Below are 10483 nucleotides of genomic sequence, written 5' to 3'. Positions count from 1 at the left end.
AGATTATTCAAACTGGAGCGTAGATTTGCAATGTGGGATTATGAAGGGAAAAACTTTTTTAAAATAACAAGGAAACAAACAAGCAGTAAAAACACAAAGACTAGAAGACCACCAAAGTATGTATAACTTCAGAATAAAGAATGTGAATGAAGTAGGAATACAAACAAAGGAAATACAAAGGCTATTCTCAGAAATAATTAAGGAAAGCTTACAAAACATAGGAAAAGGAAATTATATTCAGACGTATGAGGCATATAGAACTCTAGCCACCTACAACCAAAACAGAGCTACACCCAAGCATATAATAATCAAGATCCCATAAATTCAATATAAGAACAGAATATTAAAAGCTATTAGGGACAGGAAACAGATAATCTATAAAGGAAGGTCCATCTGAATAATGGCAGACTTCTTGACACAAATCATGAAGTCAATAAGAGCCTGGAGAGAAATATTCCAAGCCCTGAAAGAAAATAACCTCCAGCCCAGATTGATATACCCTTCAAAACTGTCTCTAGAAATTAATGGAGAAACAAGATGCTTCCAAGACAAAGAAGAACTTGGGAAATTCTTGACCACCAATCCAAGCCTATAGAGAACACTGCAAGGGATTCTGTATAGAGAGAAAAGTACTACAATTCCAGGAACAGTGGCAGAGAGGCCTCAATGAATGGAGCAGAAAACAGAATGAAGAAGACAAGCAGACAACTAATGGCAAAAACGAGCATAACAGAAATGAGGCAATGAAGGTTGGTTATAGTCTCTAATACAGATGGCCTTGATACACTAAAATTTAAAAAGAAGAAAGAGAGCCACACGTAGAGTAGATCAGGAGGTAGGCTCCACGAAGACGCTATTCATAGGAAATATAATTAACATGAAAAAGAGTACATGGACTGAAAATCAAACATGAGAAAACAATGCTTTATGTGACAGAGAACTTGACAGTAATAGAGGCAACTAGACCAGTATTTGTGGATAGGTTGGAAAGACAGGCTTTAATAGGTAAAGGAATACAAGTAGATATCAAGTCAGGAGAGAGAAGGTTCAGAACCACTTAGGTAAATAGCAGGTTGTCTCCCCCCACACACAATTTAAAACCAAGGGTCTTGGTGAGACCCAGAAATACACAGTATACCCTGGGGAAGTGAAAGGGAAGAGAGAGTCTTCAAAAAGATGGCAGAAGGTATTGTTAATAGTGTTTCAGAATTTAAAACACAGATTATTTTCACTACTCTGCTTAGATTTTATTCTGTCCCAGTTGGTCTACTTGCATTAGAGTAGAGGGCACAGACAGATATCCCAAAAAAAAAAATAAGGATATAGCACAGTAAACATCGTTAATTTCCTATTAACTTAAGCTGGAGCCCTGTATGACTTATTCTGTTTTATCATGACTAAGCTTAGTTAAATCTAGTTTGTTTGATTGCTGTTTGGTATTGACAGATTTTATTCAAACTGATATGATTGATAGTATCACGTCTGAGAGTATAGGCAACTACACTGAAGATGACAAGACTCACTATGATACACATTCTGGTTTGATAACTGCCTGTTTTTGAAGTATTATACTATATACAAAGTTGTGTTTTTATTAATATTGTTATGCACTGATATATTAAATTATACTATGTCTGATGATATAGTTAATTCTACTGAAAATAACAACAGACACCTAGTATCTATGGTAGAATTCTTTGTACAATGGTCTTATATGTCTTTTTTGTTTCATGTATTTATAGGAATATGTTTTGTTTTGTCTTGCTTTTTTTTGGTTTCTCCCTCTAATATAGAAAGGATAGAAATACATGTTAAGACTCATGCATGTGTAGAACCTATAAACAGATTATGAGAACTGATCTTATGACACATGATGAAATGAACAAATACTCTGAATAAAAAGAGACACTACTGTACCCAGTGCTGATCCTGGAGTGTTATAATGTTAAACCTAGTAATAGTATTATTCTTTGCTCAGAGTAATATTAACCTGACTGGGTTTGTTCAAACTTAACATAATTGAAGATATGGATAACTGCATGTATGTTTAAGTGTATAGAAGTGATAATCATATTACTAAGTTTTTGTTGGATAGTTGAACAGAACTGTTTGCAGTCTCGATGTTTGAATTCCCACTTTATATGTTCTACTTTTGTTTCTTGAACAACTATTTGTAACAGGACAGTAAGTAAGCATGAACTAGTGATTTCTTATTGTTTATTTTTTACTTTGAAAATATGTATTATTTCCACCTATTTTCTGTTTTGTTTAGTCTTCATTTAAATAAAGTTTTTTTAAAAAGACACTACAGTGCCCAGTGCTGATCCTGGTGTTTCATGATTTGAAATCCAGCAATACTATTATCCTTTGTTCAGAATAATTTTAGACTGCTTTGGTTTGTTTAATCTCAACATAAATGAAAATATGGATAACTGCATATATGTTTACGTGTATAGGATTGATAACCATATACTAAGTTTTTATTGGATAATTGAGCAGAACTGTTTCCAATCTTGCTGTTTGAATTCCCACTTTATATGTACACTTTCATACCTTAAACAACTATTTGTAAGAAAACAGTAAGTAAACATCAACTAGTGATTTCTTACTGTTTATTTTTTCTTTGAATGTATGTATTATTTCTAATCATTTTCTGTTTTGTTTAGTCTTTCTTTAAATAAAATTTTAAAAAATAAATTTTTTAAATTTTAAAAAAGGAACCAGGAAGTAACAATACAAAGGCTAGAAAACGACAAGAGGATCTATAACTTAGAAACAAAAAACATGAGCAAAGAAGCAGGAGTATACAAAAATGAATTACAAAGGCTATTGACAAAAATAATTAAGGAAGACTTCCCAAGCATAGGAAAAAGAAATGATATTCAGATAAATGAGTCATACAGAACTCCAGCCAGCTACAACCAAAACAGATCTACACCCAGACATATAATAATCAAGATCCCAGAAATTCACCACAAGAATAGAATATTAAAAGTGGTTAGAGAAAAGAAACAGATTTCCTGTAAAGGAAAATCCATCAAAATAACAACAAACTTCTCAACACAACAAGAACAGCTTGGAGTGAAGTAGTCCAAGCCCTGCAAGAAAATAACCTCCAACCCAGATTGATGTACCCTGAAAAACTCTCTCTCAAAATTAATGGAGAAACAAGATGTTTCCATGACAAGGAGGAACTGTGGGAGTTTGTGACCACCAATTCAGCCCTACAAAGAATACTGTAGGTCATTCTAGAGAGAGACAGTAAAAGTACCAGGATTTCAGCAATAGTGACAGAGAGGCCTCAGTGAATGGGACAGGCAGTGGGATGAAGGAGAAAAGTGGACAAATAAGAGCAGAAAAATAGAATAGCAGAGATGAGGCAGAGAAGGTTGGCTATAATCTCTAATATAGATGGCCTTGATACACTATCAAAAAGAAACACAGGCAGAGTAGATCAGGAGATAGGGTCCATAGAGATGCTCTGAATAGGAAATATACTCAACCTGATAGAGAGTTAATAAACTGAAAGTCAAAGATGAGAACACGCTACTCTATGTGACAGGGAACCAGAGAGAAATAGGGACAACTCATCCAGCAGCTGCAGATAGGTTGGAAAGTCATAACAATTTTGTGCAGTGGAGAACTACTCAGCTGTTAGGAAGGAAAACCCTGAGGATTTAGTAAGTAAAGGAATACAGCTCAAGATCAAGCTCAGGGGTAAAAAGGTTCAGCAACACTTAGATATATAACAGGTTATCCCCCCAATCTAAAACATAAAGGAGTTAGTGGCACTCAAAATGTACAAAGCACCCTGATACTGGGAAAGAGGAGGAGTTGTCTAAAAAAGGAAGACAGAGGACATTGGTAATAGTGCATTAGGATTTGAAAGCCACATTAGTCTTACCACTCTGTTTAGTTTGATTTTATTCTGTTCCGGTCTGTCTACTCATACTAGATTTGAGGGCACAGACAGCTATCCCAAAAATAGAAGGATATACTACGGTAACTATCCTTAATTAACTTAAACTGGAGCCCTGTATTACTTACATTGTTTTACTATGAATGATCTTATTTGAATCTGGTTTGTTAGATCACTGTTTTGTCTTGACTGGTTTTATTCAAATTTGGTATGCTTGACAGTATCAAGTCTAAGAGTAGAGGAAACTACTCTGAAGATGACAAGGTGCATTAAGTTACCCATTACAGTTTGATTATTAACTGCTTTTGAAGGTCTATAATTTTTCCAATGTTGTGTTTTTATTAATATTGTTATATAGTGCTATGTTCAATTATATTATGCCTGATGATGTAGACAATTATATTGAAAATAGCAAGAGACAGCATAGTAACTACTGTAGACCACCTACTATTGTGGTTTTATATGTCTTTTTCATTTCATGGTTTTTTTAGGAATTTGTTTTTTGTCTTGTTTTGATCTTTTTTTCCTGTAATACAGAAAGGATACATATACATATAGAGATTCACGAATGTATAGAATTTCTAAACAGTTTATGAGAATATATTATGTAATACACAATGTGCTGAACAGATACTCTGAAGAAGAAGAGACACTAAGACAACCAGTGCTAATTCTGTAGCATTATGATATAAAAATCTAGCAATACTATTATTCACTGTTCAGAGTGATATTAGTCTAGTCTTTTATGTTTAATTTCAACATACATAAAGATTTGGACAGCTATTTCAAAGAGAATGAGAGACATTATGGCAGCCATTGTTGACTTCCCTATTGTCCAGTCTTGAAGATCTAAAAAGCCTTCATCATCCTGTTCTGATTAGTTTAATTCTATAATGTTCAGTATGTTTTCACTGTGTGTGAGGGTGTGGACAACTATTTAGAAGAAAACAAGAAACAATATGATACACAGTGAGGATCTCCAGTGGTCTGCTTTGAAATCTGTGTTTCTTAAAATTGCTTCCTTATGACCTATTTTGTTCTATTTAACTTTACCCTCTAAAATAAAAAAAATATTTAATAGGCTCACTTGTTCAAAAATTTTGTTTCCTTCTTATATTTCTTTGTTGACTTTTTTGTCTAGTTGATCTATTTGTGGCCATGGGGCATTTAGGTCATCCATTCTAATTGTATCAGTGCATATTTGATTTTTCATGTCTGCTAATATTTGCTTTGTATATATTGGTGTGCTGGTATTAGTTGTGTATACATTTATAATTTTATCTCTTCTTGAATTGTTCCTTTAACAAGGATGTAGTGCTCATTTCAGCAACACATATACTACAACTGGAACAAGGAATTGGTGATGTTCTTTGTCTCCGTTGCTCAGTCTTGACTTGAAATCCACTTTGTCTGAGAATACAAAACTACCCCTGCTTTTCCAGGTAACTATTGCATGGAGTATTATTTTCCATCCTTTGACTCTCAATCTATGAACTTTTTGAGTTTTATGTGTTTCTTGCATGTAGCATACTGTTGGATCTTACTTCTTCATTCATTCTGCCAGGCCTTTTCTTTTGATTGGTGAATTGAGATCATTCACATTGATAGTTAATAACTGACATGTGTTGACTTATGCTTGTCATGCTGTTTTTCTATTCCTGGTTCCCCATACTTTCTGGTTTTTACTACCTTTCCTGACTAATTTATTCTGTTGGGGTTTGTGGAGTTGTAGTCTTTGGTATCTCTTTTTGGAATGGCCTTCAGAATATTTGGCAGTACTGGAGCAGTTGTCATATACTTCTTTAGGTGTTCCTTGTCATAAGAATGTCTTAATTATTCCTCAAATTTGCAAGATAGTTTCCTGGGTTCATCAATCTTTGTTGGAGGTTGCTTTCTTTAGGACTCAAATACTTGTCTCAAAGCTCTCCTTGGCTTTAGGGTTTATGTTGAGCAGTCTGTCGTGATTGTGCTGGCATTCCTTTATAAGTTGTTTCTTTTATCTAACAGCTTATTGTAGACTAACCTTGAATTGATTTTCTTAAACTCTTGAATGTTAGATACCTTGGCATGGGTTGTTTTGTTTTGTTTTTATCAAGGCTAATTGAAGGTTTATGTTTACCTTATCTATAGATCAAACCAGGTTTGGAAAGTTTTTTGCCATTAATTTTGTGAACAGGTCATTTGAAGTGTGACCTGTTTTTTCACTGAATCCAGTCAACTTATGTTATTCTTCTTTGCAGTCGTTGGATTCATTTGTCATGACACCATCTGTTTTTGAGAAATCATTCTTCTCATGATGGCTAATAAAAATTCTGTCTTCTGCCTCTGATATTCAGTCTTCATACTGGCTCATTCTCCTGTATGTACTTTCAATAGAATTTTTAATATCCTGAATGTCTAACTGAATTTGTTTCATGGATTCTATTTATTTCTTATGTTGGACATTACTGATTTTTACCATTTCCCTAAAATCCTCAACTTTTTTCTTTATATTTCTGGATTCACTAAACTTTTCTTTAATCATAGGCATCACTTACTAGGTTTCCTGAGAAATTATTTCTGGTTTTATTTTTTTTTCTAGAACCTTAGTCCTGTACTTTATTACTTCCTAGAGAACCTAGGCGGGTGGCTTTTGAATGATCTACCTCATTGCTACCTGGCTTTGACTTTGGTAAGCTGCAAGTCTGGGGTTCATTTTGTTTCTGTGTCTTCTCATTTTCTATTTTTTAAGTTTAATTCCTGCATTGATGTTTCAAATTGCTTGTGATAAGAATCTTTATTTCTAGTATCTATGTTGTAGTGAGGGCTTGCAAAGAGAACAAGACAATACAGGTAACATAATTTGTAATATTATTTTACAATAGTAAAGTGCAGGAAATCTCTGTAAATGTTAAAAATCCTTTCAAAAATCTACCTGAGTGCCTCAGTCCCACAGCAACATCTTTCATGAGCCCATAACCAAACACCCACAAATCCAACTGGAGCCTAGCACCCAAGACAATGACTCATGCAAGTCTGCTTCCTATATCTGTGCTGGAAAGGCCAAAAGTAGTAGCTAGAAAGTTTGTACCAGTAGGAAGAAGGATCTGTGCCAGTATGCTGAAAGTTCTGCACTGGATCCAGGAAGCAATGCTCAAAGTAAGAATCAGAGATCCCCTGAAAAGTACCACAATTATCCTCAGTGACATGAGGACCTGAGTTCCTCTGAAAATGAGAACAGCTAAATTTATATCAGGAAGCCAGAAGGACAAACTTCTCCTGGAGATTAAGCAGTGCACCATTTTCCCCTTTGGAGTCAGGAAGTGATACTCAACATAAGGACCAGAGTTCCCCCAAAGTGAATCACAGCCATTCTCAGCAAGAACAAGTTCTCAAGCTCCTCTGACAGTGAGAACAGCCAATATCATATCAGGAAAGAAACTCAACAAGCTCCTCCAGGAGAACCCACAGCAACAAGAGAACCAACAACACCACAGAGAAACAACAACACTAAACTCTCTGGTTTCCACTTTCTCTCCAGTTCTCCTTTTTATCCTGGCAAGAATCCTCAAGTGGGCCATTCATGCTCAGCCCCATGCTGATTCAGTTCAGTTGGTTGTTGCAAACTGACCACCATCAATCCAGCACAATCAAGAACCCACAGGAACTGACTACCTCTCAGACATGTCTTCCAGATGTAGCTGTTTTTGCACTTTTGGATCTGTTCTAAGACCCTACTACTTCAACTCACTGGGGTGAGAATTGCTGCCTATCTGGCCTAGTCCCTGGTTCTGCCACTGGCCTATAGTGTCTTATATGGCACTCAGGCAAGCTCAATCTTGCCTACAATGGAGAACAACTGACTAGAACAATTATGTCACCTTCCCATAATAATGCATTGAGGAATAATAGTGCCATCCAACACTCTTGAAAAGTGACACACTGTGGGAGGTATTATTTTGCCATCTTTAATCCTGTAAACAAGAATGGCAGTAATAAAACAGAAGTTAAAATCCAGCAGAGGCATAATCAGTAAATAACCCATCAATATGGTGATTTTACCTACAGGATAGAAAATTTAAAAAGGGTTAGGGGAAAAATACAGAAGTAGAGTAGAGCCAGGCATTGTGCTGCACACCTGTGACCCATCCCTCAGGAAGTTGGGCAGGATTATTAAAGTTGGAGGCCAGCCTGGACTACATAGGGAGTTCAAAACCTGCCTAAACTACACAGTATGACTCTGTATCAAAATAAATAAATAAATAAATAAATAAATAAATAAATAAATAAATAATAAAATAGAAGAAAAATAGTGATTAGATCAAGACTGGAGGACAAAGAAAGATTATATAAACTTTTAGAACTAGTAAATCAGAATGGAGGGAAAGAAAAAAGAAGAAATAGAAACAAGAACAAAGTGAATCAAAACAATAATGGAAAAACAATGACACTCATATAAAATCAAGAACAATGGAGAAAAACAGAAAAAGATTTAAAAAGCAGAAAAAGTGTCCATTTCAGAGTGATTCTCTGGTGTCACTCATAGACAAAGTAAAAACAGAGTCCAGGTCTGTGTTGCCTGATCCCACCAAGCCAGAAGTGTTTTAACCCACCCCCAAAACAAGGTACCATGATGAAAAATGGGGCAAGACCCCCGAGATGACAAATGGGGCAAGACGTCTTTTTAAAAGTAGTGCTTTTATTTTAGCTGGCCCAGTGACACAGTGCAGATGGAATTTGCAAAGCTGTGCAACTGAGTTAGAGTTTTGACTGATTTTTATAGTAAATTTATGATTAGCTCATTGATCATTAAGTACAAAGTGATGAGAAACAGAAATAAGGTGGGCCTTTGTTCCCCTTTGCTTGAGGTCAGAGGCATTTCACAGTGGATGGTTAGCCAATTCATAGCCCTTGGTCTGCCAATTCTAGGAACATTTGTCTCTCATAAAGGGAACAATGGTTGACACAGCATCATTTGTCTCTTACAAGGGGAACAAAAGTTGACATAGCACACAGGTTACTAAAGTGAGGGGGTGGCGCATTGCAGAACAGCATAATGACACGGTCAGTTAATTTATAACTATGTGGTTGGTGCTAGGTTACTAGGGTAACAAGCTCAGTACAGAATGACAATATTGCTAATAACTATCTTTTTAAGTAACTATTTTTGTTAATTATCTTTTAATCAATCATTTTAATTTTTCAGCATCTTAGTATAACAAGCAGTAGAATTATGGTGGTGGTGGATAACCCCAGCAAGCCTGGCCTTTAGTTCCACTGAAGATCAAGTTGCCTCTGCTTTCTGGCTGTGAGGCTGGAAACTGAGTTTTAAAAGCAATTTTCAAGTATTCTGTATTATAGGGATGGTTTTACAGAAGAAGGTTTGATAGAAAATGATTGCCAATTACAAAACCTGCTAATGAAGAAACAGAGAATTCACTAGAAAACCCAAATTAGGATTCCAGATGTCATAGCTTTGAGGTATTGAATCTGGAGCAAATTGTGAAGACCTTTGAGATTTCTGAACCTTTGGTTTGTCCAGAACAGGCAGAAGCTAAGTGATTGATGCCGGCTGAAAATCTCAAATAGAAAATGAAATCTAAAACGTAGAACAGTGTGTATTGTATATGGTGCATGATTGAACATTTTTTTTTTATTTTGAAGGTAGTAAAATAAAACAAAGCAAGACAGAACAAAGCCAATTGAGACAATGCAGTGAAATTGATACAGATCTTCAGCGCAGGACACTGAGATAACAGTAATAGGTATCATAGAATATCATGTTATCTTCACAATGCTTGTCCTTTCAATCAGGAATAGGAAAATCCCCCATATTGGCTATATTGCATACAGTCATCCTCCCGAGAAGCTCAGGCTTCTGGCCACAGGTCAGCATAATCAACCCAACAATGCAAGCATTTAGTTGTTTTATGTACCTTAGTTGCTATCAACTCCAGCTCTCCTGGATACCAGCCAGTTGCTAACTGGAGTAGGAAGGTGGAATGGGACATTTGATTCTTAGCCTGTGTATCAGTAGGCTCATGGGAGACACTGAATTGTTAAAAATATGGAACACTTCATGAATTTGTGAGTCATCCTTGCGCAGGGGCCATGCTAGTCTTGTCTATATCATTCCAATTTTAGTATATGTGCTGCTGAAGTGAGCATTGATTGAGCATTTTTAAAGACAAGCTAAGAATTGAATGTAATGGGGATCAAATGCAGGGCTTAGCACGTGCTAGGCAAGTGCTCTACCACTGAGATACACCCCCAGCTCCTGCAGAGTTATTTTTCAAGAAAGCCATAGAGACACTCAACAGGTGTCTCCTCCATAAGTCTTCTCTGGGGAAATAAACATTGGCATCACAATGAGATATTACTCACACATTTAGAATAAGTATGAAGAATAAGATAAGAACTAACAAATTCTGGCAAGGCTGTGGAGAAAGGAGATCTCATATTCTGTTGGTCACAGTGTAAATCATCACAGCCATTGTGGAAAGAATTATGCAGATTCCTCCAAAATTTGAAGACAGATATCCCATCTGTGTTTCTTTCACAGGATCATCTCAGGTGGTGGTGGGG

The 10483-nt window shown here is 35.9% G+C and overlaps 1 non-coding gene across 1 annotated transcript; it reads right to left on the bottom strand.

Annotated features, from left to right (window-relative positions):
* Window positions 1-9959: 9959 nt before the first annotated feature.
* Window positions 9960-10066, bottom strand: LOC111755574 (U6 spliceosomal RNA). The gene has a single exon (XR_002790126.1). It is a non-coding gene; the product is annotated as a U6 spliceosomal RNA (small nuclear RNA).
* Between the last annotated feature and the right edge of the window lie 417 nt (window positions 10067-10483).

The sequence above is a fragment of the Cavia porcellus genome, unplaced genomic scaffold (assembly GCF_034190915.1).
Source record: "Cavia porcellus strain 051 isolate PalLab524CR breed Dunkin Hartley unplaced genomic scaffold, mCavPor4.1 scaffold_7, whole genome shotgun sequence".
NCBI lineage: Eukaryota > Metazoa > Chordata > Mammalia > Rodentia > Caviidae > Cavia > Cavia porcellus.
The sequence above is the reverse complement of the archived record's forward strand: the minus strand, read 5'-3'. Positions and strand labels throughout refer to the sequence as shown.